At 36.6% G+C, this 26,799-nt stretch overlaps 6 non-coding genes across 6 annotated transcripts; 4 read left to right on the top strand and 2 right to left on the bottom strand.

Annotated features, from left to right (window-relative positions):
• The first annotated feature begins 616 nt into the window (after nt 1-616).
• Nucleotides 617-687, top strand: TRNAG-GCC (transfer RNA glycine (anticodon GCC)). The gene has a single exon. It is a non-coding gene; the product is annotated as a tRNA-Gly (tRNA).
• Nucleotides 688-3,171: 2,484 nt separating this feature from the next.
• Nucleotides 3,172-3,243, top strand: TRNAT-GGU (transfer RNA threonine (anticodon GGU)). The gene has a single exon. It is a non-coding gene; the product is annotated as a tRNA-Thr (tRNA).
• A 507-nt stretch (nt 3,244-3,750) lies between these two features.
• On the top strand, nt 3,751-3,832 carry TRNAY-GUA (transfer RNA tyrosine (anticodon GUA)). The gene has a single exon. It is a non-coding gene; the product is annotated as a tRNA-Tyr (tRNA).
• Nucleotides 3,833-4,190: 358 nt separating this feature from the next.
• Nucleotides 4,191-4,264, top strand: TRNAD-GUC (transfer RNA aspartic acid (anticodon GUC)). Its single transcript has one exon. It is a non-coding gene; the product is annotated as a tRNA-Asp (tRNA).
• Nucleotides 4,265-6,863: 2,599 nt separating this feature from the next.
• TRNAC-GCA (transfer RNA cysteine (anticodon GCA)) lies at nt 6,864-6,934 on the bottom strand. Its single transcript has one exon. It is a non-coding gene; the product is annotated as a tRNA-Cys (tRNA).
• A 17,527-nt stretch (nt 6,935-24,461) lies between these two features.
• Nucleotides 24,462-24,533, bottom strand: TRNAR-UCU (transfer RNA arginine (anticodon UCU)). The gene has a single exon. It is a non-coding gene; the product is annotated as a tRNA-Arg (tRNA).
• Nucleotides 24,534-26,799: the final 2,266 nt, after the last annotated feature.

The raw sequence follows: 26,799 nt of genomic DNA, 5'->3' as shown, positions 1-26,799 counted from the left end.
GTTTAAGTAATAAATTTGAATTAAAGAGAAGAATCAATGGATTCATGATTAAACCCCTCCTACTTCTTGTATTTTTTTACAATTTTGGTTTAAGTGAGGGATCAAATATGTAGTCAACTTTATTTGATGGTAGCTTGGAGGATTAGAAATATGACTATTGCTTTCCAATTAGCTGTTTTTGCATTAATTGCGACTTCCTCAGTCTTAGTAATTAGTGTACCCCTTGTATTTGCTTCTCCTGATGGTTGGTCAAATAATAAAAATGTTGTATTTTCCGGTACATCATTATGGATTGGACTAGTCTTTCTCGTAGCTATTCTGAATTCTCTCATTTCTTAAATGAAATTTGGTTAATATTTATTAACCCCATAAAAAAGAAATAATAAAGGCCATTTCTTCTAAAAAATTAGAATAGTGAGACGTATTAAAACGCAATTTGCGTTCCGAATTGCTAGCTCTTCTCTTTCAGTATTATGAAATTCCATTCCCATTAGAATATTCATTGACAGATAATAAAAAAAGGAAAACTCTAATATAATAGAAAATGAAATGAAACGGTCGACCCAGACATAGAAGGTCGACCCAGGCGGATATACGCTATAAAATATATACCGTAGCGAGCGTAGTTCAATGGTAAAATATCTCCTTGCCAAGGAGAAGATACGGGTTCGATTCCCGCCGCTCGCCCGCTTAATTTATCAAAGTACTATGATAAAAAGTTTAGTCTAGTTAACTGTTTAACTACTTATATTAAATTAAGTATTAATTAGGTGTTAGTCTAGTGCCGTATCCCTTACTATCTTACCCTTCCTTTGCATCCCACTCAAAAAAAGAGGGCGCTCCAGAGGCAGAAATAGAACTCGCCAACAGAGCTCCAAAAATTGGGTATTAACTGAGACAAACAACGGGCAAACTTTTTTTAAAGGGAAGGGAGAGGTAGACTGTCCCTTTCGTTTCATTTTTATTTTCTGCAGGGTAGGGAGAGGCCTTGCGCCTTCTTTTTTTGAAGGCAAGTGACTTCGCAAACTGCTCAATTTTGCCCTCTAGGGCCGGGAACTAATGAATAAAAAAGGGTTGGATACGCCCCTCTACCATACATATCTAGAGAAATAGAATAGTCCTTTTATACAGACTGCTAAGTGCGGAGACGGGAATCGAACCCGTGACCTCAAGGTTATGAGCCTCGTGAGCTACCAAACTGCTCTACTCCGCTCTGGAGTACCAGAAACTGGTGGACAAAAAAGGCTTGAATACAAGCCTCTAACATGTCTAGACAAATAGAATACTCCTTTTATACAGAATGGAGCGGGTAGCGGGAATCGAACCCGCATCGTTAGCTTGGAAGGCTAGGGGTTATAGTCGACGTTGGTTGATTATTTTTAACGTCTCTAATTCAAAACCGAACATGAAATTTTGATTTCATTCGGCTCCTTTATGGATATTCTCACCACTTAACATCTATGTCAGCTTTTCTATTTGAATGGAACCAAAGCTCTCCGCTTTCTAGATGATCCTTATAGAGTAGGAGATAGAAATTCTATCTAAATTCATCTAATCTACTTACTTCGTTCCCTAATTTCATTCAAGAGATCCTGAGGAAAAGAATTGGGTTTCCACCGAGCTGAAACAATATGCGGATGGTTCTAGTAAACCAAAACTATCGTTTTTTAGCTATTTGGCTTCCTTATTCCTTATTTTAAGAAGATTTAGTTACGATTGGAAATCAACTTTTTTGTATCTTCATCCATAGATCCTTTACTCATATTTTCAAAATTGGAATACTTAATCCAATGCAAAATTATGCTTCGCGACTCTGTACTCATAATCCTATTTTTATTTTGGATGCAATTTAAATTAGTCTTTGGATACAAATCGCCAGAATGTATATTCTTCCTCAATATGCTATTGAGAGGAAAAGGATTTAATCCTTTATAAGAACTAAAGTTTTCATCGGAATATAAAAATAAAAAACTTAAGGATGCCTTAAGTATATCATTTCAAATTCAGTTATTAATAGAACGAATCACACTTTTACCACTAAACTATACCCGCTACATTGTAGATTATGGTATAAATGGTACCCTTTGTCAAGGATAGCCATTTGACAAGAAGGCTAATTCCCCCTTATTGAATCAGATGGAGAAGGTTCATGACACTGAGCCGTTGGTACTTCTACTTCGATCGCTCGCCTTTACTTTAGGATTTAGATAGCCCCTCTGGTCTGTAAAAAAAATCTTTTCTTACCATGCTAATAGCGCCTGAACCAAATGTATTTATTTTGATTAGGATCCTATTCTACGGTTACGACTACAATAATAATTATTTACTTTGCAAGGACGTAAGTGTGTCAGACTGCTAAATTGTTTTATTATTCCTACAATATAAACTAGGGGATATAGGGGGTAACACTGTCCCTATAAATTCCTTTTTTCCTTTTCTTTTTTGTCCAGAATTGAACAAAAAAGAAATTATGGAAGATGTTTTCTTCCCCCATTAAGTCCGAGCCATAGAGTAAGAGTGAGATGAGTTTTCCAAATTCATCATAGACTTTCCCTATGGCTTGATAGAAGTAAGCAGCAAAGAGTCGTAACTTAAAGAAAAAAACGGACAGGGCCGACAGATTTACCTGATGTAAAGAAGATCCTAAAAGTCTCTGATTAGTCGACTCTCTCCATTTAACACTTTCCTCTCTCTCCTTTTTTCCACTGACTCAATTCTAGTTTATTAGATTCTTGTTTAAAAGAATGCAAAAAGTTCAATAGAACTAAGAACACATAAAAAATAGCATAGAGGATCAAGGCCATTACCAAAAGTTCCTCCCAAGGATCCTATATCCTATTGGGTATCTGTTCCCCGCCTTTTCCCGCTAGGATCGGAAATCTTATATTTTCCATATCCATATACCGTTGAATCCTTGGGGTTCCAGAATCCGCCTATTTTACTAGTCTTCGGAAACGGAAAACCCTGAACCAAGAAGAGTTGGATATGTTATGTAGGGTATGTTTTTTTTTATTAATTTTATTTTGAGCTCTCAAGATATCGATATATACATATACAATCTCTACATAATGTCTCTCTCTCTATCTCTATATATTATATATATAATATGTACATTATGCAGTAGACCCATAATGGGAAATCCAAGTGGCTAATTTTTGAATTAAATAAAAAGCCCTTTTAACTCAGTGGTAGAGTAATGCCATGGTAAGGCATAAGTCATCGGTTCAAATCCGATAAAGGGCTTTTTAAATTAGTGGTAGAGTAATCTCGTGCTAAGACGTAAGTCGTTGGTTCGAATCTGATAGAGTACTTTTCTACTAAATTGATTCACTTTTTTTCTTTGTTTTTGAAACTTTCTCTATATTTTTAGAGAATTTTATGACTTAGTGCGGGATGGATGCATTTTTGGTATGAACACTAAATGAAGCACGGAGAATTAATCTATAACGATCAACTAAAAAAAATCCTAGATGAAAACATAACAGAAAAGTTGGAAAAACTCTTTGCTTTGGATCTATTTATACTTTTCGAGTATATTGACAATTCCAAAAAACTGCTCATACTATGATTATAGTATAATCACGAGCGGTTGTATATGGCCCTATCGTCTAGTGATGCCCCTATCGTCTAGTGGTTCAGGACATCTCTCTTTCAAGGAGGCAGCGGGGATTCGACTTCCCCTGGGGGTAGGGAGTATTATGAAAGGAGGTTAATCATAGATTAGCAAAAACCCTAGAATAAATTCTTCCTGGGTCGATGCCCGAGTGGTTAATGGGGACGGACTGTAAATTCGTTGACAATGTCTACGCTGGTTCAAATCCAGCTCGGCCCAAACCAAAAATCTAGGGCTTCGTGAGTATGAACTAAATCCTTTTGTTTTTCTTCCATAAAATAAAATGTCTGATCTATAGAAATAAAAGATAAAGAAAAAAGGGAAATTTTTTTTTCTAATCCATATCTCTCTCATTCCTTTCTTACAAACAAAAGAGTTTTTCTTATTGAAGGCTGGATTATTATCCATTTTTAGTGATAAAAAATCACGACATACTAGTTATGTCACTCTCACTATACCCACGTATAATATAATATGTGGGTATGTAGTATATGATTCGTCTATTTCTTAGAGTACGAAAGACGAATCGAATCTTCTTATGGTTCTATTTAAGAATGGGTATGCCATACACCCCGCGGGGATTGTAGTTCAATTGGTCAGAGCACCGCCCTGTCAAGGCGGAAGCTGCGGGTTCGAGCCCCGTCAGTCCCGAACTAGGGTTCAATGAATGGAGAAATTGATATTTCCTTTTTCCATGAAAAAAAGGGGCAGGGAGCAAGATCAAATACCCACAGGGCACCCTTACTTCACTTTTTTATTTTGCATCTCTCATTAAAGAGGGAGGGAGGGCATATAGGAATTTTTTTTTCACTACTCCCAATCGATAAAGAAAGACACACATACGATATGTGGATTAGTAGAATTTAGGATATTATATTACTCTATCTTTCTTTATGATGATACCATCCTCATCTTAATTTCCTATTCCACTCTTATGGAATAGAGTACCGGTATTTTACCGGAATCCATACATAAATCGTATTCCCTTTTTATTTCAGACCTCTTTTCCCCATCTCACTTCTACTGCTTATTTGGATGTCTATGTGACCCATAGAAAGTGAAAGTTGGTCATATAATACATACATAATTGTATGTATAACTATAAGAAAAAGGAAGGGAAATTGTATAAGATTAAGAAAGTATAAGATTAAGAAAGCTCGTGGGTTAGAGATATAGAAAAGAAAAAGTAGAAAAGGATTAAAAAAGAGGGAATTCCTAATCCAATCAAAAAACCCATTTTGGTCTTAGTGTGGATAGAGGATCTTCCTATGTTATACTATATAACTCTCATCCGTGAAATATAACTCTCATCCATGAATTGATTTGATAGATCCGATATTCATAATATTGAATTGATTCAGTATTATCAGAATGCAAGCCCTACCCTTGAATTTACAAGATACCCCTTTTTCCTCTCCATGGGATTACATCCCGAGTTATTGTGAAAATAAAAAATAAAGAGGTTATGGAAGTCAATATTCTCGCATTTATTGCTACTGCACTGTTCATTCTAGTTCCTACTTCTTTTTTACTTATTATTTATGTAAAAACAGTCAGCCAAAATAATTAATTGGAATTCCAATTAATCATTGAAGAAATTAAAAAGGGATTAAATAAAAAAAATCCAAGTCTTAAATGAAAGGATCTGGTTGGAATCTTAAAGTGTGGTAGAAAGAACTACATATAGTTTTTTCTACGACACTTTAGATTCTTTCTATTATATTATCTTTGAATCTACATAGAATAGATTAGTAGATTGAAATAGTTAAGTAGTCTAATTCAATTTCTTTTTTCATTGCATCCACTTAATTTCAATCAGGTCAAAATAAAAAAATCTAAGACAATTCTTGACCAAAGAATCCATGGAAGGAAAGAAAAATAATATGAAGAATAGACTATAGTAAAAAGTAAAAGGAAATGGAAAATGTGTGATATGCCGTGAATAGTTCCGTGGAAGAAAGTCTAATTTTCTTATGTATAGAACTTTTTTTAACCATTCGTCATTTCTAGTAGAAATTCTGAATTGGTATAATGGCTCTTTCTTACATTACAACTTACAATACAAGAGTTTCTTACAGGAGTGAAACAAAACTAAAGAAAAAGATTAAAGAATAACGTTTGACAAAATGATTAATGCAAAATGATCCATTAAAGAAAAGAATTGATACAACAATTTGATTACTTAATCAATTAGTAGTATCCCTAGAGTCCACTCCTTCCCCATACTACTAGTGAAAGAGAAAATGTAAAGACTACCATTAAAGCAGCCCAAGCGAGACTTACTATATCCATCTAAATTATGTCTCCTATTTCTATGAAGGGATTATTCTACTATTGATCAATAATCATAGTGGAATCAAGGGTACAGAGTCAAAAAGGGATTCCGCCCTAAGGCCATGGATCAATCAGTTCAAGGAATTTACTCCTAACAAATTCTTATAGGAATTCTGGTAGAATTAGAGAGCATTAAAAATACGAGATACTATAGCCCTTTTTTCCTTAAAAAAGAAAGAGTACGGGAATGATGTCCTGAATAGAAGAAGCGGGAATAGGAAGATTTTTTATTCCTTTTGTTACTCTTTTTTTTTTTTTTAAGCAAAGGACGCCCGAATATACCATAAAATTATCGATAGATAAATATTTATTGGATACCTACCTTACCTAATGTTTATTTTTGACCTAAACCCTGCAGCCTTGCTTTGTATCATTCTATGAAAGAATGAAGAGATTTTATCCATAATACAACTCCTAAATTGATTTTTGATCGACCTATTTAATCTGATTCTCGTTAGAATTAAGTAGTCCTTACTTTAGTGTATGTAGGTAACATAAGATGTACGATAAAAAAATGTATAATAATTAGTAAGTCTTGATATTCTTTCGTGGAGTCCCTTCTTGAATCTTAGATTGAAAAAAAAAAAGAATGCCCCTTAGGGACCTTTCTTTGGATACCAAGATTTCTGACATCTTATCCTCGTATTTTAAAATTATCAAATCGAATCTCAATTAAGAACCAATTCAAATTCATATAATAAAAGAATAAGGAAACACTACCTCACCCCTATTGATAACCATTTTGGCCACTACCGTCAAAACAAACCCTAACCCTAGTTTGAGGATAGAACTATGGTATGGTTTCTCTAAACCCAGTATCGGCAGGCCCAGTTACTCTCTTGCCCGAACTTATGCGAAGTAAAAATTTATCGAATTCGATCAGCACTATAAAAAAAACCTAAGTATTTTATTGATCAGGCGGCACCCAGATTTGAACTGGGGATAAAGGATTTGCAGTCCCCTGCCTTACCGCTTGGCCATGCCGCCAAAAAATCCGATCAAAAATCTAGAAAACAGCAAGTATTCATCCACGTTTTCTTACGAAAAGCCCCTTTTATTTTGAATATAATTCTACTTACTTTTTTCCAATCTTTTTCAAAAAATCTATTCCTGCTTTTTTTGATCCAGTTTCTATTATTCTCCTCGATAGATTCTATCTTAAAACATACATTGTTAACACAATAAAACTTCCCATTTCTTTCTATTGAGATGAAAAAGAAGAAAAAGTGGATTTCTATTCACAGGCTGCAAAATTCAGAATAAATTGGAACCGTTAACTAGAATTCTCTTTTTTTTATTGCAGTAGTGAACTACTCTTAAATCGGTATTATCTCCCCCCCCTTCAATGGCATAATAAAATATTATGGCTTTATGCTTAATCCGTGTATAGGTAAACTTTAGGTCCGAACAGCATTATTATCCAAAGATCCCCTTTATGTACATATCTCTATGGGGAATCATGCTTTAATTTTTCAAAGTATTAAATTAAATATCTTGAATAAAAAAAGGAAATTTGCTCTGATATAGAGTATAACCTGACTATCTTGGCGTACCCAAGTGAAATTACGATAAAAGAAAAGCATGGATATGGGGAGAGGTGGATAACTAGATTGGCATGTACTTAAAAAAGGGACTTACTTTATTTTAGAATTCCACAATGAAATACTGAATTTTCTAGCAATTATACTACTCCGATCCGAAATAAAAAAGAACCCTCAAATTATTTTGAGAAATTAAAGTAAGCACGCTATTCTAAATCGAAGTAAAGTCAAACTTTCTAGTATATTATATTACGGCTTTATTACATTCATAGAAAGGAGATAAAATGAGAAATCTTTGCCATCCAATCTGATTAGAATATCATAACATAAAGTATAAGTGGCAGAATTTTTTTTGTAGGAATGTTTTATCAATTCATTTTCATTTCATTTGTACCCCTGGCAAACTCGAACTTTCGTCCAAATGGTCTCTATTCATATGTATGAAATACATATATGAAATACGTATGTGGAGTTCCCTAGAATTTCATGTGATTCAGTAAACAGAATATAGATTCCATGATTGCTAGATCGATCCATAGGGATTGATGAAGAGTGAGCTGATAATGGAATTTTTCTTTGATAAACAGGAAACTTAAGATTAAGATGCTCCGGAATGGAAACGAGGGAATGTCCACAATACCCGGATTTAGTCAGATCCAATTCGAGGGATTTTGTAGGTTCATTAATCAAGCCTTGGCAGAAGAACTTGACAAGTTTCCAACAATTAAAGATCCAGATCACGAAATTGCATTTCAATTATTTGCGAAAGGATATCAACTGCTAGAACCCTCGATAAAAGAAAGAGATGCTGTGTATGAATCACTCACCTATTCTTCCGAATTATATGTATCTGCGAGATTAATTTTTGGTTTCGATGTGCAAAAGCAAACCATTTCTATCGGAAACATTCCTATAATGAATTCCTTAGGAACCTTTATTATAAATGGAATATACCGAATTGTGATCAATCAAATATTGCTAAGTCCTGGTATTTACTACCGCTCGGAATTAGATCATAAGGGAATTTCTATCTACACTGGCACTATAATATCAGATTGGGGGGGGAGATCGGAATTAGCAATTGATAAAAAAGAAAGGATATGGGCTCGCGTGAGTAGAAAACAAAAGATATCTATTCTAGTTCTATCATCAGCTATGGGTTCGAATCTAAGAGAAATTCTGGATAATGTTTCCTACCCTGAAATTTTCTTGTCTTTCCCGAATGCTAAAGAGAAGAAGAGGATTGAGTCAAAAGAAAAAGCTATTTTGGAGTTTTATCAACAATTTGCTTGTGTAGGTGGGGACCTGGTATTTTCGGAGTCCTTATGCGAGGAATTACAAAAGAAATTTTTTCAACAAAAATGTGAATTAGGAAGGATTGGTCGACGAAATATGAATCGGAGACTTAATCTTGATATTCCTCAGAACAATACATTCTTGTTACCACGAGATGTATTGGCCGCTACGGATCATTTGATTGGAATGAAATTTGGAACGGGTATACTTGACGATGACGATATGAATCACTTGAAAAATAAACGTATTCGTTCGGTTGCGGATCTGTTACAAGATCAATTCGGATTGGCTCTTGGTCGTTTACAACATGCAGTTCAAAAAACTATTCGTAGAGTATTCATACGTCAATCGAAACCGACTCCCCAAACTTTGGTAACTCCAACTTCAACTTCAATTTTATTAATAACTACTTATGAGACCTTTTTTGGCACATACCCGTTATCTCAAGTTTTTGATCAAACGAATCCATTGACACAAACTGTTCATGGGCGAAAAGTGAGTTGTTTAGGTCCTGGAGGGTTGACGGGGAGAACCGCAAGTTTTCGGAGCCGAGATATTCATCCGAGTCACTATGGGCGTATTTGTCCAATTGACACGTCTGAAGGAATCAATGTTGGACTTACTGGATCCTTAACAATTCATGCGAGAATTGATCACTTGTGGAGGATCCATAGAGAGTCCGTTTTATGAAATATCTGCTGAGAAAGCAAAAGAAAAAAAAGAGAGACAGGTGGTTTATCTATCACCAAATAGAGATGAATATTATATGATAGCAGCAGGAAATTCTTTGTCCTTGAATCAAGGTATTCAGGAAGAACAGGTTGTTCCGGCTAGATACCGTCAAGAATTCTTGACTATTGCATGGGAACAGATTCATGTTAGAAGTATTTTTCCTTTCCAATATTTTTCTATTGGGGGTTCTCTCATTCCTTTTATTGAGCACAATGATGCGAATCGGGCTTTAATGAGTTCTAATATGCAGCGCCAAGCAGTTCCGCTTTCTCGGTCCGAGAAATGCATTGTTGGAACTGGATTGGAACGCCAAACAGCTCTAGATTCGAGGGTTTCCATTATAGCCGAACGCGAGGGAAAGATCATTTCTACTGATAGTCATAAGATACTTTTATCAAGTAGTGGGAAGACTATAAGTATTCCTTTAGTTAACCACCGTCGCTCTAACAAAAATACTTGTATGCACCAAAAACCCCGGGTTCCACGGGGTAAATCCATTAAAAAAGGACAAATTTTAGCAGAAGGAGCTGCTACAATTGGGGGCGAACTTGCTTTAGGAAAAAACGTATTAGTAGCTTATATGCCATGGGAAGGTTACAATTTTGAAGACGCAGTACTAATTAGCGAACGTTTGGTATATGAAGATATTTATACCTCTTTTCACATCCGGAAATATGAAATTCAGACGGATACGACAAGCCAGGGCTCCGCTGAAAAAATCACTAAAGAAATACCACATCTAGAAGAACATTTACTCCGCAATTTGGACAGAAATGGAGTTGTTAGGTTGGGATCCTGGGTAGAAACTGGTGATATTTTAGTAGGTAAATTAACGCCTCAGATAGCGAGCGAATCATCTTATATCGCGGAAGCTGGATTATTACGGGCCATATTTGGCCTTGAGGTTTCCACTTCAAAAGAAACTTCTCTGAAATTACCTATAGGTGGAAGAGGGCGCGTTATCGATGTGAAATGGATCCAAAGGGACCCGCTCGACATAATGGTTCGTGTATATATTTTACAGAAACGTGAAATCAAAGTTGGGGATAAAGTAGCCGGAAGACATGGGAATAAAGGGATCATTTCCAAAATTTTGCCTAGGCAAGATATGCCCTATTTGCAAGATGGAACACCCGTTGATATGGTCTTCAATCCCTTAGGAGTACCCTCCCGAATGAATGTGGGACAAATATTTGAAAGCTCGCTCGGATTAGCGGGGGATCTGCTAAAGAAACATTATAGAATAGCACCCTTTGATGAGAGATATGAGCAAGAGGCTTCAAGAAAACTTGTGTTTTCAGAATTATATGAAGCCAGTAAAGAAACAAAAAATCCATGGGTATTTGAACCCGAGTACCCGGGAAAAAGCAGAATATTTGATGGAAGAACAGGCGACCCCTTTGAGCAACCTGTTCTAATAGGGAAGTCCTATATCTTAAAATTAATTCATCAAGTTGATGAGAAAATTCATGGGCGTTCTACTGGGCCCTACTCACTTGTTACACAACAACCGGTTAGAGGAAGAGCCAAGCAAGGGGGACAACGAGTAGGAGAAATGGAAGTTTGGGCTTTAGAAGGATTTGGTGTTGCTCATATTTTACAAGAGATACTTACTTATAAATCTGACCATCTTATAGCTCGCCAAGAAATACTTAATGCTACGATCTGGGGAAAAAGAATACCTAATCATGAGGATCCTCCAGAATCTTTTCGAGTGCTCGTTCGAGAACTACGATCTTTGGCTCTAGAACTGAATCATTTCCTTGTATCTGAAAAGAACTTCCAGGTTAATAGGGAGGAAGTTTGATCGGAATAAATATAAATTCTTTTCTTATTTCTATTTTATGATTGACCAATATAAACATCAACAACTTCAAATTGGACTCGTTTCCCCTCAACAAATAAAGGCTTGGGCTAACAAAAACCTACCTAATGGAGAAGTCGTTGGCGAAGTCACAAGGCCCTCTACTTTTCATTATAAAACCGATAAACCAGAAAAAGATGGATTGTTTTGCGAAAGAATCTTTGGACCCATAAAAAGCGGGATTTGCGCTTGTGGCAATTCTCGAGCGAGCGGAGCTGAAAACGAAGACGAAAGATTTTGCCAAAAATGCGGGGTCGAATTTGTGGATTCTCGGATACGAAGATATCAAATGGGATACATCAAACTCGCATGTCCCGTGACTCATGTGTGGTATTTGAAAGGTCTTCCTAGTTATATCGCGAATCTTTTAGATAAACCTCTTAAGAAGTTGGAGGGCCTAGTATACGGCGATTTCTCTTTTGCTAGGCCCAGCACTAAAAAACCCACTTTTTTACGATTACGAGGTTTATTCGAAGAGGAAATTGCATCCTGTAACCACAGCATTTCTCCCTTTTTTTCTACCCCAGGCTTTGCAACATTTCGAAATCGGGAAATTGCGACAGGAGCAGGTGCTATTAGAGAACAATTAGCAGATTTGGATTTGCGAATTATTATAGAGAATTCTTTGGTCGAATGGAAGGAATTAGAAGACGAGGGGTATAGTGGAGATGAGTGGGAAGATAGAAAAAGACGAATAAGAAAAGTTTTTTTGATTAGACGCATGCAATTGGCGAAACATTTTATTCAAACAAATGTAGAACCAGAATGGATGGTTTTGTGCTTATTACCGGTTCTTCCTCCCGAATTGAGACCTATTGTTTATAGGTCTGGAGATAAAGTAGTGACTTCAGACATTAATGAACTTTATAAGAGAGTTATCCGTCGGAACAACAATCTTGCCTATCTATTAAAAAGAAGTGAATTAGCGCCAGCAGATTTAGTAATGTGCCAGGAAAAATTGGTACAAGAAGCCGTGGATACACTTCTTGATAGTGGGTCCCGCGGGCAACCGACGAGGGATGGTCACAATAAAGTATACAAATCACTTTCAGATGTAATTGAAGGTAAAGAGGGAAGGTTTCGCGAGACTCTGCTTGGGAAACGGGTCGATTACTCGGGGCGTTCTGTCATTGTTGTGGGTCCTTCGCTTTCATTACATCAATGTGGATTACCTCTAGAGATAGCAATAAAGCTTTTTCAGCTATTTGTAATTCGCGATTTAATCACGAAACGCGCCACTTCTAATGTAAGGATTGCTAAAAGGAAAATTTGGGAAAAAGAACCCATTGTATGGGAAATACTTCAAGAAGTTATGCGGGGACATCCTGTACTGTTAAATAGAGCACCTACCCTGCATAGATTAGGCATACAGGCCTTTCAACCCACTTTAGTAGAGGGGCGTACTATTTCTTTACACCCATTAGTGTGTAAGGGTTTCAATGCGGACTTTGATGGAGATCAAATGGCTGTTCATCTACCTTTATCCTTGGAAGCTCAGGCAGAAGCCCGTTTACTTATGTTTTCTCATATGAATCTCTTATCTCCCGCTATTGGGGATCCTATTTGCGTACCAACCCAAGACATGCTTATCGGGCTTTATGTATTAACGATTGGAAAGCGTCGAGGTATTTGTGCAAATAGATATAATAGTTGCAGAAACTACCCAAATCTAAAAGTAAATTACAATAATAATAATAATTTTAAATATAGGAAAGATAAAGAACCCCATTTTTCTAGTTCTTATGATGCACTGGGAGCTTATAGACAAAAACTAATCAGTTTAGATAGTCCCTTGTGGCTACGATGGAACCTGGATCAACGCGTCATTGGGTCAAGAGAAGTTCCGATTGAAGTTCAATATGAATCTTTGGGGACTTATCATGAGATTTATGCCCACTATCTAATAATGGGAAATAGAAAAAAAGAAATTCGTTCGATATACATTCGAACCACTCTTGGTCATATTTCTTTTTATAGAGAAATAGAGGAAGCCATACAAGGATTTAGTCAGGCCTATTCATACACTACCTAAACAAGAAAGTTAGATTCGGCGATGCCCCTCCCCTTTCGGGGGGCATTCCGATTTCCCTAGTATCATCATTATTTGCCACGCGAATCCAGATTGAGATTGAGGCAATTAAGTTAATTAAATTTTCGAATCACTGACTCAGGCCCATTGTCGAATCCTACTCAGCAATTGTCGAATCCTACTCAGCCGAAAAGGGGGTACTTATGTATGGCGGAACGGGCCAATCTGGTCTTTCATAATAAAGAGATAGACGGAACTGGTATGAAACGACTTATTAGCAGATTAATAGATCATTTTGGAATGGGATATACATCCCATATACTGGATCAACTAAAGACTCTGGGCTTCCATCAAGCCACTACTACATCGATTTCGTTAGGAATCGAGGATCTTTTAACAATACCCTCTAAGGGATGGTTAGTCCAAGACGCGGAACAACAGAGTTTTCTTTTGGAGAAACACTATTATTATGGGGCTGTACACGCGGTAGAAAAATTACGCCAATCTGTTGAGATATGGTATGCGACAAGTGAATATTTGAAACAAGAAATGAATTCAAATTTTCGGATAACGGATCCTTCTAATCCAGTCTATCTAATGTCTTTTTCAGGAGCCAGAGGAAATGCATCTCAAGTACACCAATTAGTAGGTATGAGAGGATTAATGTCGGACCCTCAAGGACAAATGATTGATTTACCTATTCAAAGCAATTTACGCGAGGGACTTTCTTTGACAGAATATATAATTTCCTGCTATGGAGCCCGCAAAGGGGTTGTAGATACTGCTGTGCGAACAGCAGATGCTGGATATCTTACACGTAGACTTGTTGAAGTAGTTCAACATATTATTGTGCGTAGAAGAGATTGTGGTACTATCCGAGGTATTTCTGTAAGTCCTCAAAATGGGATGACGGAAAAACTTTTTGTCCAAACACTAATTGGTCGTGTATTAGCAGACGATATATATATCGGTTCACGATGCATTGCCGCGCGAAATCAAGATATTGGAATTGGATTAGTCAATCGATTCATAACTGCCTTTCGAGCACAACCATTTCGAGCACAACCAATATATATTAGAACCCCCTTTACTTGCCGAAGCACTTCTTGGATCTGTCAATTATGCTATGGCCGGAGTCCTACTCATAGTGATCTGGTCGAATTGGGAGAAGCCGTAGGTATTATTGCAGGTCAATCAATTGGGGAGCCAGGGACTCAACTAACATTAAGAACTTTTCATACTGGCGGAGTATTCACAGGGGGTACTGCCGACCTTGTACGATCCCCTTCGAATGGAAAAATAAAATTCAATGAGAATTTGGTTCACCCCACACGTACCCGTCATGGGCAGCCTGCTTTTCTATGTTATATAGACTTGCATGTAACTATTCAGAGTCAAGATATTCTATATAGTGTGAATATTCCCTCAAAAAGCTTGATTCTAGTGCAAAATGATCAATATGTAAAATCCGAACAAGTAATTGCGGAGATTCGTGCCGGAACGTCCACTTTACATTTTAAAGAAAGGGTACAAAAGCATATTTATTCTGAATCAGACGGCGAAATGCACTGGAGTACTGATGTTTACCATGCGCCCGAATATCAATATGGTAATCTTCGCCGATTACCAAAAACAAGCCATTTATGGATATTGTCAGTAAGTATGTGCAGATCCAGTATAGCGTCTTTTTCACTCCACAAGGATCAAGATCAAATGAATACTTATGGTAAAAAAGATAGGGAAATTCTTGATTATTCAACGTCGGATCGAATCATGTCCAATGGCCATTGGAATTTTATCTATCCTTCTATTTTTCAAGATAATTCAGATTTGTTGGCGAAAAAGCGAAGAAATAGGTTCGTCATTCCATTACAATATCATCAAGAACAAGAGAAAGAACTAATATCCTGTTTTGGGATTTCGATTGAAATCCCCCTTATGGGTGTTTTACGTAGAAATACTATTTTTGCTTATTTTGACGATCCCCGATACAGAAAAGATAAAAAGGGTTCAGGAATTGTTAAATTTAGATATAGGACCCTAGAAGAAGAATATAGGACTCGAGCGGAAGACTCAGAAGAGGAATATGAGACCCTAGAAGACGAATACAGGACCCGAGAGGACGAATATGAATATGAAACCCTAGAAGAATCTAAATATGGAATCCTAGAAGACGAATACGAATATGAAACCCTAGAAGACGAATATGGGAGCCCAGAAAACGAATATGGGAACCCAGAGAACGAATATAGGACTTTAGAGAAAGACTCAGAAGAGGAATATGGGAGCCCAGAGAGCAAATATAGGACCCAAGAGGACGAATATGGAACTCTAGAGGAAGACTCAGAAGACGAATATGGCAGCCCCGGGGAAAGCGCAGAGGAAAAATATGGTACTTTAGAGGAAGACTCAGAAGAAGATTCAGAGGACGAATACGAGAGCCCAGAGGAAGATTCCATCTTAAAAAAAGAGGGTTTGATTGAGCATCGAGGAACAAAAGAATTTAGTCTAAAATACCAAAAAGAAGTAGATCGGTTTTTTTTCATTCTTCAAGAACTTCATATCTTGCCGAGATCTTCATCCCTAAAGATACTTGACAATAGTATTATTGGAGTGAATACACAACTCACAAAAAATACAAGAAGTCGACTAGGCGGACTGGTCCGAGTGAAGAGAAAAAAAAGCCATACGGAACTCAAAATATTTTCCGGAGATATTCATTTTCCTGAAGAGGCGGATAAGATATTAGGTGGCTGTTTGATACCGCCAGAAAGACAAAAAAAAGATTCTAAGGAATCAAAAAAAAGGAAAAATTGGGTCTATGTTCAACGGAAAAAAATTCTCAAGAGCAAGGAAAAGTATTTTGTTTCCGTTCGCCCTACAGTGGCATATGAAATGGACGAAGGAAGAAATTTAGCAACACTTTTCCCGCAGGATCTCTTGCAAGAAGAAAATAATCTCCAAATTCGACTTGTCAATTTTATTTCTCATGAAAATAGCAAGTTAACTCAAAGAATTTATCACACAAATAGTCAATTTGTTAGAACTTGCTTAGTAGTGAATTGGGAACAAGAAGAAAAAGAAAAGGCTGGTGCTTCCCTTGTTGAGGTAAGAGCAAATGATCTTATTCGCGATTTCCTAAGAATTGAGTTAGTCAAGTCCACTATTTCGTATACACGAAAAAGGTATGGTAGGACAAGTGCAGGACCGATTCCCCATAATAGGTTAGATCGCGCCAATATCAATTCTTTTTATTCCAAGGCGAAGATTGAATCACTTAGCCAACATCCAGAAGCTATTGGCACTTTGTTGAATCGAAATAAAGAATACCACTCTTTGATGATTTTGTCGGCATCCAACTGTTCTCGAATTGGTTTATTCAAGAATTCAAAACATCCCAATGCGATAAAAGAATGGAATCCTAGAATTCCTATTCGAGAAATTTTTGGGCCCTTAGGCGCTATTGTAGCTAGTATATCGCATTTTTCTTCATCTTACTATTTACTAACGCATAATAAAATCCTGTTAAAAAAATATTTGTTCGTTGACAATTTAAAACAAACCTTCCAAGTACTTCAAGAACTTAAATACTCTTTAATAGATGAAAATAAAAGGATTTCTAATTTCGATAGTAACATAATGTTGGATCCATTCCTTTTGAATTGTCACTTTGTCCATCATGATTCTTGGGAAGAGACATTGGCAATAATTCACCTTGGACAATTTATTTGTGAAAATGTATGTCTATTTAAATCGCACATAAAAAAATCCGGTCAAATTTTCATTGTAAATATGAATTCCTTTGTTATAAGAGCAGCTAAACCTTATTTGGCCACTACAGGAGCAACTGTTAATGGTCATTATGGAGAAATCCTTTACAAGGGAGATAGGTTAGTTACGTTTATATATGAAAAATCGAGATCTAGTGACATAACGCAAGGTCTTCCAAAAGTGGAACAAATCTTTGAAGCGCGTTCAATTGATTCATTATCCCCGAATCTCGAAAGGAGAATTGAGGATTGGAATGAGCGTATACCAAGAATTCTTGGGGTCCCTTGGGGATTCTTGATTGGAGCTGAGCTAACCATAGCCCAAAGTCGTATCTCTTTGGTTAATAAAATCCAAAAGGTTTATCGATCCCAAGGGGTACAGATCCATAATAGACATATAGAGATTATTATACGCCAAGTAACATCAAAAGTGCGGGTTTCCGAAGATGGAATGTCTAATGTTTTTTCGCCTGGGGAATTAATCGGACTATTGCGAGCGGAACGAGCAGGACGAGCTTTGGATGAATCGATCTATTATCGGGCAATCTTATTGGGAATAACAAGGGCTTCCCTGAATACCCAAAGTTTCATATCTGAAGCAAGTTTTCAAGAAACTGCTCGAGTTTTAGCAAAAGCTGCCCTACGAGGTCGCATTGATTGGTTGAAAGGCTTGAAAGAAAACGTAGTTCTGGGGGGGATTATACCTGTTGGTACCGGATTCCAAAAATTTGTGCATCGTTCCCCACAAGACAAGAACCTTTATTTCGAAATAAAAAAAAAAAATCTATTCGCGTCGGAAATGAGAGATTTTTTGTTTCTCCATACAGAATTAGTTTCTTCAGATTCTGACGTAACAAACAATTTTTATGAGACATAAGAACCCCCATAAAAATATTTTTTACTTTACTAGACTTTTGAACTTAGAACACTAACAGGTCAAATTTTAGATTTTTAAGATTTTTATTTTAATAAGTAAAACAAGTCAGTTAATTCATTAAGGTGGTTATGTTTATACCATGTATCAATGGCCAACTCTTATCTTAGTACAAGGTTCTCTCGGAACAATTATTATTTATTTCAAGCTATTTCGGATCTTTCTTAATCTTCAAAAAGAACTAAATTCCGTAATGGAATGGTAGGATTAAAAAAAAGGAAGTGTGGAAAAAATGACAAGAAGATATTGGAACATTAATTTGAAAGAGATGATAGAAGCAGGAGTTCATTTTGGTCATGGTATTAAGAAATGGAATCCTAAAATGGCCCCTTACATTTCGGCAAAGCGTAAAGGTACTCATATTATAAATCTCGCTAGAACGGCTCGTTTTTTATCAGAAGCTTGTGATTTAGTTTTTGATGCAGCAAGTCAGGGAAAAAGTTTCTTAATTGTTGGTACCAAAAAAAGAGCAACAGATTTAGTAGCATCAGCTGCAATAAGGGCTCGTTGTCATTATGTTAATAAAAAGTGGTTCAGTGGTATGTTAACGAATTGGTCGATTACGAAAACTAGACTTTCTCAATTTAGAGACTTAAGAGCAGAAGAAAAAATGGGAAAATTCCACCATCTCCCAAAAAGAGATGTGGCAATCTTGAAGAGAAAATTATCTACTTTGCAAAGGTATCTCGGCGGGATCAAATATATGACGAGATTGCCAGACATTGTGATCGTCCTTGATCAGCAAAAAGAGTATATAGCTCTTCGGGAATGTGCCATTTTGGGGATTCCTACTATTTCTTTAGTCGATACAAATTGTGACCCGGATCTCGCGAATATATCGATTCCAGCCAACGATGACACTATGACTTCAATTCGATTGATTCTTAACAAATTAGTATTTTCAATTTGTGAGGGCCGTTCTCTCTATATAAGAAATCGTTGATTAAGAATATATAGTGAATTCTTGGGCAACTGCGTAAATTTATGGAATCACTTACTTTACTATATCTTTTTTTTTGCATAGAATTTTTTTTGCATAGAAAAAAGAAGGGGAATATTGATATATATTAGAGGGTATTGATATATATTATGATCTGATGTGCTTTCTTGGTATCCTAAATATAAGATTAATACTTCAAGTTGCTGAGTTGAGAAAGAGATGGTTGAATCAAAAGAATTCCTTTTTTGAAGTTCAATTTTTATCAGAGGACAATATGAATATTATACCTTGTTCCATTAAAACACTCAAGGGGTTATACGATATATCGGGTGTAGAAGTAGGCCAACACTTCTATTGGCAAATAGGAGGTTTCCAAATTCATGCCCAAGTACTCATCACTTCTTGGGTCGTAATTACTATCTTGCTAGGTTCAGTTGTCATAGCTGTTCGGAATCCACAAACCATCCCGACCGACGGTCAGAATTTTTTTGAATATGTCCTTGAGTTTATTCGAGACTTGAGCAAAACTCAGATTGGAGAAGAATATGGTCCCTGGGTTCCCTTTATTGGAACTATGTTCCTTTTTATTTTTGTTTCGAATTGGTCGGGTGCTCTTTTACCTTGGAAAATTATAGAGTTACCCCATGGGGAATTAGCAGCGCCCACGAATGATATAAATACTACTGTTGCTTTAGCTTTACTCACGTCAGCGGCATATTTTTATGCTGGTCTTAGCAAAAAAGGATTGAGCTATTTCGAGAAATATATTAAACCAACTCCAATCCTTTTACCAATTAACATCCTAGAAGATTTCACAAAACCATTATCGCTTAGCTTTCGACTTTTCGGGAATATATTGGCGGATGAATTAGTCGTTGTTGTTCTTGTTTCTTTAGTCCCCTTAGTAATCCCTATACCGGTCATGTTTCTTGGATTATTTACAAGCGGTATTCAAGCTCTTATTTTTGCAACATTAGCCGCAGCCTATATAGGTGAATCCATGGAGGGTCATCATTGAATTGACTCTTTTTGGAAATAGTATTTTTTTTTTTTGCAGCTTAGCTCAATTCATGCATGGTTCCAGATAATCTGCTTGGTTGCAAAAAAATAGTTAGAAATGCGTATGAATATATAGCCTAGAGTTGTAGGAGAGAGAATAGAATAGACTATATTATGGAATTTTCAAAGTATATATGCATTAAGGAGGGTGGAGTCAGGCTAGATCTATACTATAATATCCTTAATGTCTATAAGTGGAGTCCTCTTTTATGCAGGTTTCCACTTTAAGCAATGATTTTAGAATCCGATTCAATAGAAAATGAGAAAATATGCAAACAAAATAGAAGAAACAAATGTATATATATAGGATATTATATTATATATTCCTAGGTTAGATTCATTATCTAATCCGATATATGGATATGGAATTCCCTTCTATGTAGTTCGGACAATTCACATTATCATTTCAATTTGATTTCAATTTGTACTTTTTAGTTACTTTACTTCTCCCCAATAGAGCTTAGAAGTAAGAATTTATTGGTTGATTGTATCCTTAACCATTTCTTTTTTTTGACACGAGGAACTACTCACCATGAATCCACTAATTGCTGCTGCTTCTGTTATTGCTGCTGGATTGGCCGTAGGGCTTGCTTCTATTGGACCTGGAGTTGGTCAAGGTACTGCTGCAGGACAAGCTGTAGAAGGTATTGCGAGACAGCCAGAAGCAGAAGGTAAAATACGAGGTACTTTATTGCTTAGTCTAGCTTTTATGGAAGCTTTAACAATTTATGGACTAGTTGTGGCACTAGCGCTTTTATTTGCGAACCCTTTTGTTTAATCTTAAAAAAAAAATTCTTTCGATTTCGATTAGATACTTTTTTCTTTTTTTAGTAAATTGGTATTTGCTTCCACAATTCCAATTATATCAATACTTTATTTAATTTACTCCTATTTATTACTCCTGGAATTATCTATTTATCGGGACAGATAATACCCCATTCTAGGAAGGGCTGAGTTGAGTATTATTAATTTAGAAGATATGCTCACCTTCTTATTTCCCGTCCTTAGTTTAGGAAAGTGGAAAGTTTTTTCCTTTTATTTTAGGAATTTTGGGAACAGAACATTTCAACAAAGGAAGTCTTTCACCGGTCAAACAAGACGTAAGACTTAATCTAAAAGAAATTACTAGATTGAATCTATTTGCATTAAAAAAACCGATCAAAAAAGGGCGAGCGAAGTAAGTGATCGAAAAACTTTGTTCTTTGTTCGTCCTATCTATAAGAGGAGAGCATATGAAAAATGTAACCCATTCTTTCGTTTTTTTAGCTCACTGGCCATCCGCTGGCAGTTTCGGGCTTAATACCGATATTTTAGCAACAAATCTAATAAATCTAACTGTAGTGGTTGGTGTTTTGATTTTTTTTGGAAAGGGAGTGTGTGCGAGTTGTCTATTTCAAGAATAGATTGGATCTATCCGGCTGCACTTTATAATATTTTTTAGTATTTTTCGGATAAATAAGAAAAGGGTGCACGATCTCGACGAATTACTTCTGAATAAATTCAGAAATCATATGGAAGAACCATAGCATTTCGCGACTCATTGGTAAATCAACTTTGATTCTCTATAAACCAAGAATGTGAGACCATTAACACGGTTAAAGCTAAACTGCTTGAAGTCCAGGCAAAAAGAGGTACTCTTTCTACAACTATATTAGTATTAGTACCAATTTAAACGGGAAATAGCTAATGTAAAATTTATCTGATATAGAACACTCATATCGATAAAATGGTTTGAACTATTTACTAGAAAAAAAAGGGGGCACCCTGCCCTTTTTTAACCAATGCCGAATCGACGACCTATGTATAAAAAAGAGAAATTTTTTGGATTTGAAGAAAAAAAAAATAAAAAAGAATTCTATTAATTTTCATTTTCCATTTATTTAGTTAGTTTTTCTTAATGAAATTGAAATTATTAACTAGAGGGCAAATAAAAATAAAGAAACAACTTTGCTGACCATGATATATTTTTATCTAGGCGGAAGAGTCCTCTTAATATTTATCTAGTCTTATATAGGTTTCGGTATATTGAAATATAAACATAAAAAAGAAGATAGAGGATAGGCTCATTACTTAAAAAAAAGATATGGAAATAGCTATAGAAAAAAAAAAAGGAGCGTGAGAGCCAAATGAATCGAAAGATTCATGTTTGGTTCGGGAAGAGATCATAAAAGTTGTAAACTTACAAAATAATCTACTTTCATTAAAAGATTTATTAGATAATCGAAAACAGAGGATCTTGAGTACTATTCGAAATTCAGAAGAATTGCGTAGAGGGACCATTGAGCAACTCGAAAAAGCTCGGATTCGATTACAGAAAGTCGAACTAGAAGCGGATGAGTATCGAATGAATGGATACTCTGAGATAGAACGAGAAAAAGCAAATTTGATTAATGCTACTTCTATTAGTTTGGAACAATTGGAAAAGTCTAAAAACGAAACCCTTTATTTTGAAAAACAAAGGGCAATGAATCAGGTCCGACAGCGGGTTTTCCAACAGGCCGTACAAGGAGCTCTAGGAACTCTGAATAGTTGTTTGAATACCGAGTTACATTTCCGTACGATTCGTGCTAATATTGGCATTCTCGGGTCCCTGGAATGGAAGAAATAATTAAATTAATTAGGCCTTGAACTTCTACTTTCGTTTAGAATTTAGGCATTATTTTTCCCCTTGCTTCCGAAAAAAGAGTCAAGAAACACTAATGGCAACCCTTCGAGTCGACGAAATTCATAAAATTCTCCGCGAACGTATTGAACAATATAATAGGAAAGTAGGGATTGAGAATATAGGTCGCGTAGTTCAAGTGGGGGATGGGATTGCTCGTATTATAGGTCTTGGTGAAATAATGTCAGGTGAATTAGTCGAATTTGCAGAAGGTACTAGGGGTATTGCTCTGAATTTGGAATCCAAAAATGTTGGGATTGTATTAATGGGCGATGGGTTGATGATACAAGAGGGAAGTTTTGTAAAAGCAACAGGAAGAATTGCTCAGATACCCGTGAGTGAGGCTTACTTGGGTCGTGTTGTAAATGCTCTGGCTAAACCTATTGATGGGAAAGGCGAAATTATAGCTTCCGAATCTCGCTTAATTGAATCTCCTGCTCCAAGTATAATTTCCAGGCGTTCCGTATACGAACCTCTTCAAACAGGGCTTATTGCTATCGATTCGATGATCCCTATAGGGCGCGGTCAGCGAGAGTTAATTATTGGGGACAGACAGACTGGCAAAACAGCAGTAGCCACAGATACAATTCTCAATCAAAAAGGGCAAGGTGTAATATGTGTTTATGTAGCTATCGGTCAAAGAGCATCCTCCGTAGCTCAAGTAGTAACTACTTTCCATGAGGAGGGGGCCATGGAATACACTATTGTAGTAGCTGAAATGGCGGATTCACCTGCTACATTACAATACCTCGCTCCTTATACGGGAGCAGCCCTGGCTGAGTATTTTATGTACCGCGAACGGCATACTTTAATAATTTATGATGATCTCTCCAAACAGGCACAAGCTTATCGCCAAATGTCCCTTCTATTAAGAAGACCTCCCGGACGTGAGGCTTATCCAGGGGATGTTTTTTATTTGCATTCACGCCTTTTAGAAAGAGCCGCTAAATTAAATTCTCTTTTAGGCGAAGGAAGTATGACCGCTTTACCAATAGTTGAGACTCAATCTGGAGACGTTTCCGCCTATATTCCTACTAATGTAATCTCCATTACAGATGGACAAATATTCTTATCTGCGGATCTATTCAATGCCGGAATTCGACCCGCTATTAATGTGGGTATTTCTGTTTCCAGAGTAGGATCCGCGGCTCAAATTAAAGCCATGAAACAAGTAGCTGGCAAATCAAAATTGGAACTAGCGCAATTCGCAGAGTTACAAGCCTTTGCACAATTCGCCTCTGCTCTCGATAAAACAAGTCAGAATCAATTGGCAAGGGGTCGACGATTAAGGGAATTGCTTAAACAATCCCAGGCAAATCCTCTCCCAGTGGAAGAGCAGATAGCTACTATTTATACCGGAACAAGAGGATATCTTGATTCGTTAGAAATTGAACAGGTAAATAAATTTCTGGATGAGTTACGTAAACATCTAAAAGATACTAAACCTCAATTCCAAGAAATTATATCTTCTAGCAAGACATTCACCGAGCAAGCGGAAATCCTTTTGAAGGAAGCTATTCAGGAACAGCTGGAACGGTTTTCTCTTCAGTAACAAATAAATTTTGCATGTCTACTCTTGTTAGTAGAATAGGAATCGTTGAGAAAGCTTTTTCATTTGAATCATGCAAAAAAGTTTTCTTTGTTTTTAGTTTAGTATAGTTATTTAAAGAATAGATAGAAATAAGATTGCGTCCAATAGGATTTGAACCTATACCAAAGGTTTAGAAGACCTCTGTCCTATCCATTAGACAATGGACGCTTTTCTTTCATATTTTATTCTTTCTTTTATTTTTTTGCTTCTTCCGAGAAAAAACTGTTAGACCAAAACTCTTTTAGGAAATCAAAAAATCCAGATACAAATGCATGATGTATATATTATATCATGCATATATCATAAAGAAGGAGTATGGAGGCGGTAGTGGGAATCGAACCCGCAACCCCAAGGTTATGAGCCTTATGAGCTACCAAACTGCTCTATACTCTTAAACTAAAGAGGGGTAACTAGTGGATAAAAGAGGGTTGGATACGCCCCTCTACCAATATCTATACAAATAGAATAGTCCATTTATACAGAATGGTAAAGAGGGCTCCTCTATGATTATCAATTCCAGAAATCCATACAAATACGAAAGGGTATTTTATCCTTACCAACTGGATCTTGTTGCACCCGGTAACAAACATTCATAAACCATTTCTCGAAGTACGTGTCCGGATAGCCCAAAATGTCGATAGTTAGCTCTAGGTCTTCCGGTCAAAAAACAACGTCGATGAAGGCGTGTAGGTGCACTATTACGCGGTAGGGATTGCAATTTTTCTCGCATTTTCGTTTTTTCACTCAAACTCAAGGGAGAAACTTTGCTTCTTATCTTTTTTTTTAAAGATTGACGAATCAAATGATATTTCTGTTCTAATTTCTGCCGCTTCTTCTCCCTCTGAATCAAACTTTTTTTTGCCATAATGTGTCGTTGCTATTATTACCAAGTATACGGTTCTAATCCTAGATGGAAAAATAAATAGAAAAAGAAATCTAAAAGGCAGATCCTCCCTCTCTATCAAGAGTAATGAACTAGGTGCTGATACAGTACAAAAAAACAAACTAAATTAACCAAACTTGCCTGATGTTGAGGCAATCAAGAAAGCTGCATAAGTGAATATATAACCCACGGAAAAGTGAGCTAATCCAACCAATCTTGCTTGCACAATGGAAAGAGCCACGGGCTTATCTCTCCAGCGAATTAAATTAGCTAAAGGTGTGCGTTCATGAGCCCATGCTAAAGTCTCAATTAATTCCTGCCAATACCCCCGCCAGGAAATTAAGAACATAAATCCAGTAGCCCAAACAAGATGTCCAAATAAGAACATCCACGCCCATACCGATAAACTATTCATCCCAAAAGGATTATATCCATTGATAAGTTGTGAAGAGTTTAACCATAGGTAATCTCTTAACCATCCCATCAAATAAGTGGAGGATTCATTAAATTGTGAAACGTTGCCCTGCCATAATGTGATATGTTTCCAATGCCAATAAAAAGTAACCCACCCAATGGTATTTAACATCCAGAAAACTGCCAAATAAAATGCGTCCCAAGCAGAAATATCACAAGTACCGCCGCGCCCTGGGCCGTCACAAGGAAAACTATATCCAAAATCCTTTTTATCTGGCATTAATTTGGAACCGCGTGCATCTAAAGCGCCCTTTACTAAAATCAATGTAGTTGTATGCAAACCTAGAGCAATAGCATGATGAACCAAGAAATCCCCAGGTCCTATTGTTAAGAAAGCGAATTACTATTCTCATTAACAGCATTCAACCATCCGGGCAACCATAGGCTTCGACCCGCATTGAAAGCGGGGCCATTCGTTGAAGATAAGAGTATATCGAACCCATATGTCGTCTTGCCATGAGCAGATTGTATCCATTGGGCAAATATAGGTTCGATCAAGATTTGCTTTTCTGGAGTACCAAAAGCAAGCATGACGTCGTTATGAACATAAAGGCCCAAGGTATGGAATCCTAGAAAGAGGCTAGCCCAACTTAAATGAGATATGATAGCTTCTTTATGGTCTAACATTCTTGCCAATACATTATCCTCATTCTGTTCCGGATTGTAATCCCTAATGAAAAAAATAGCTCCATGAGCAAAAGCCCCTGTCATGATGAACCCTGCAATATATTGGTGATGAGTATATAAAGCAGCTTGAGTAGTAAAGTCTTGTGCTATGAATGCATAAGGAGGTAAAGAGTACATATGTTGAGCTACTAAGGAAGTAATAACCCCTAAAGAAGCTAGAGCAAGACCTAACTGAAAATGAATCGAATTGTTGATTGTGTCATAAAGGCCCTTATGCCCACGCCCTAATCGACCCCCCGGAGGAGTATGCGCTTCTAAAAGATCTTTAATACTGTGCCCAATTCCGAAGTTAGTTCGATACATGTGACCGGCAATGAGAAAAATAAATGCAATAGCTAAATGATGGTGAGCCATATCGGTCAGCCACAAACTTTGTGTTTGTGGATGGAA

This window comes from Triticum urartu, unplaced genomic scaffold (assembly GCF_056163025.1).
Source record: "Triticum urartu cultivar PI428250 unplaced genomic scaffold, HENAU_Tu73 scaffold2, whole genome shotgun sequence".
Lineage (NCBI taxonomy): Eukaryota > Viridiplantae > Streptophyta > Magnoliopsida > Poales > Poaceae > Triticum > Triticum urartu.
The sequence above is the reverse complement of the archived record's forward strand: the minus strand, read 5'-3'. Positions and strand labels throughout refer to the sequence as shown.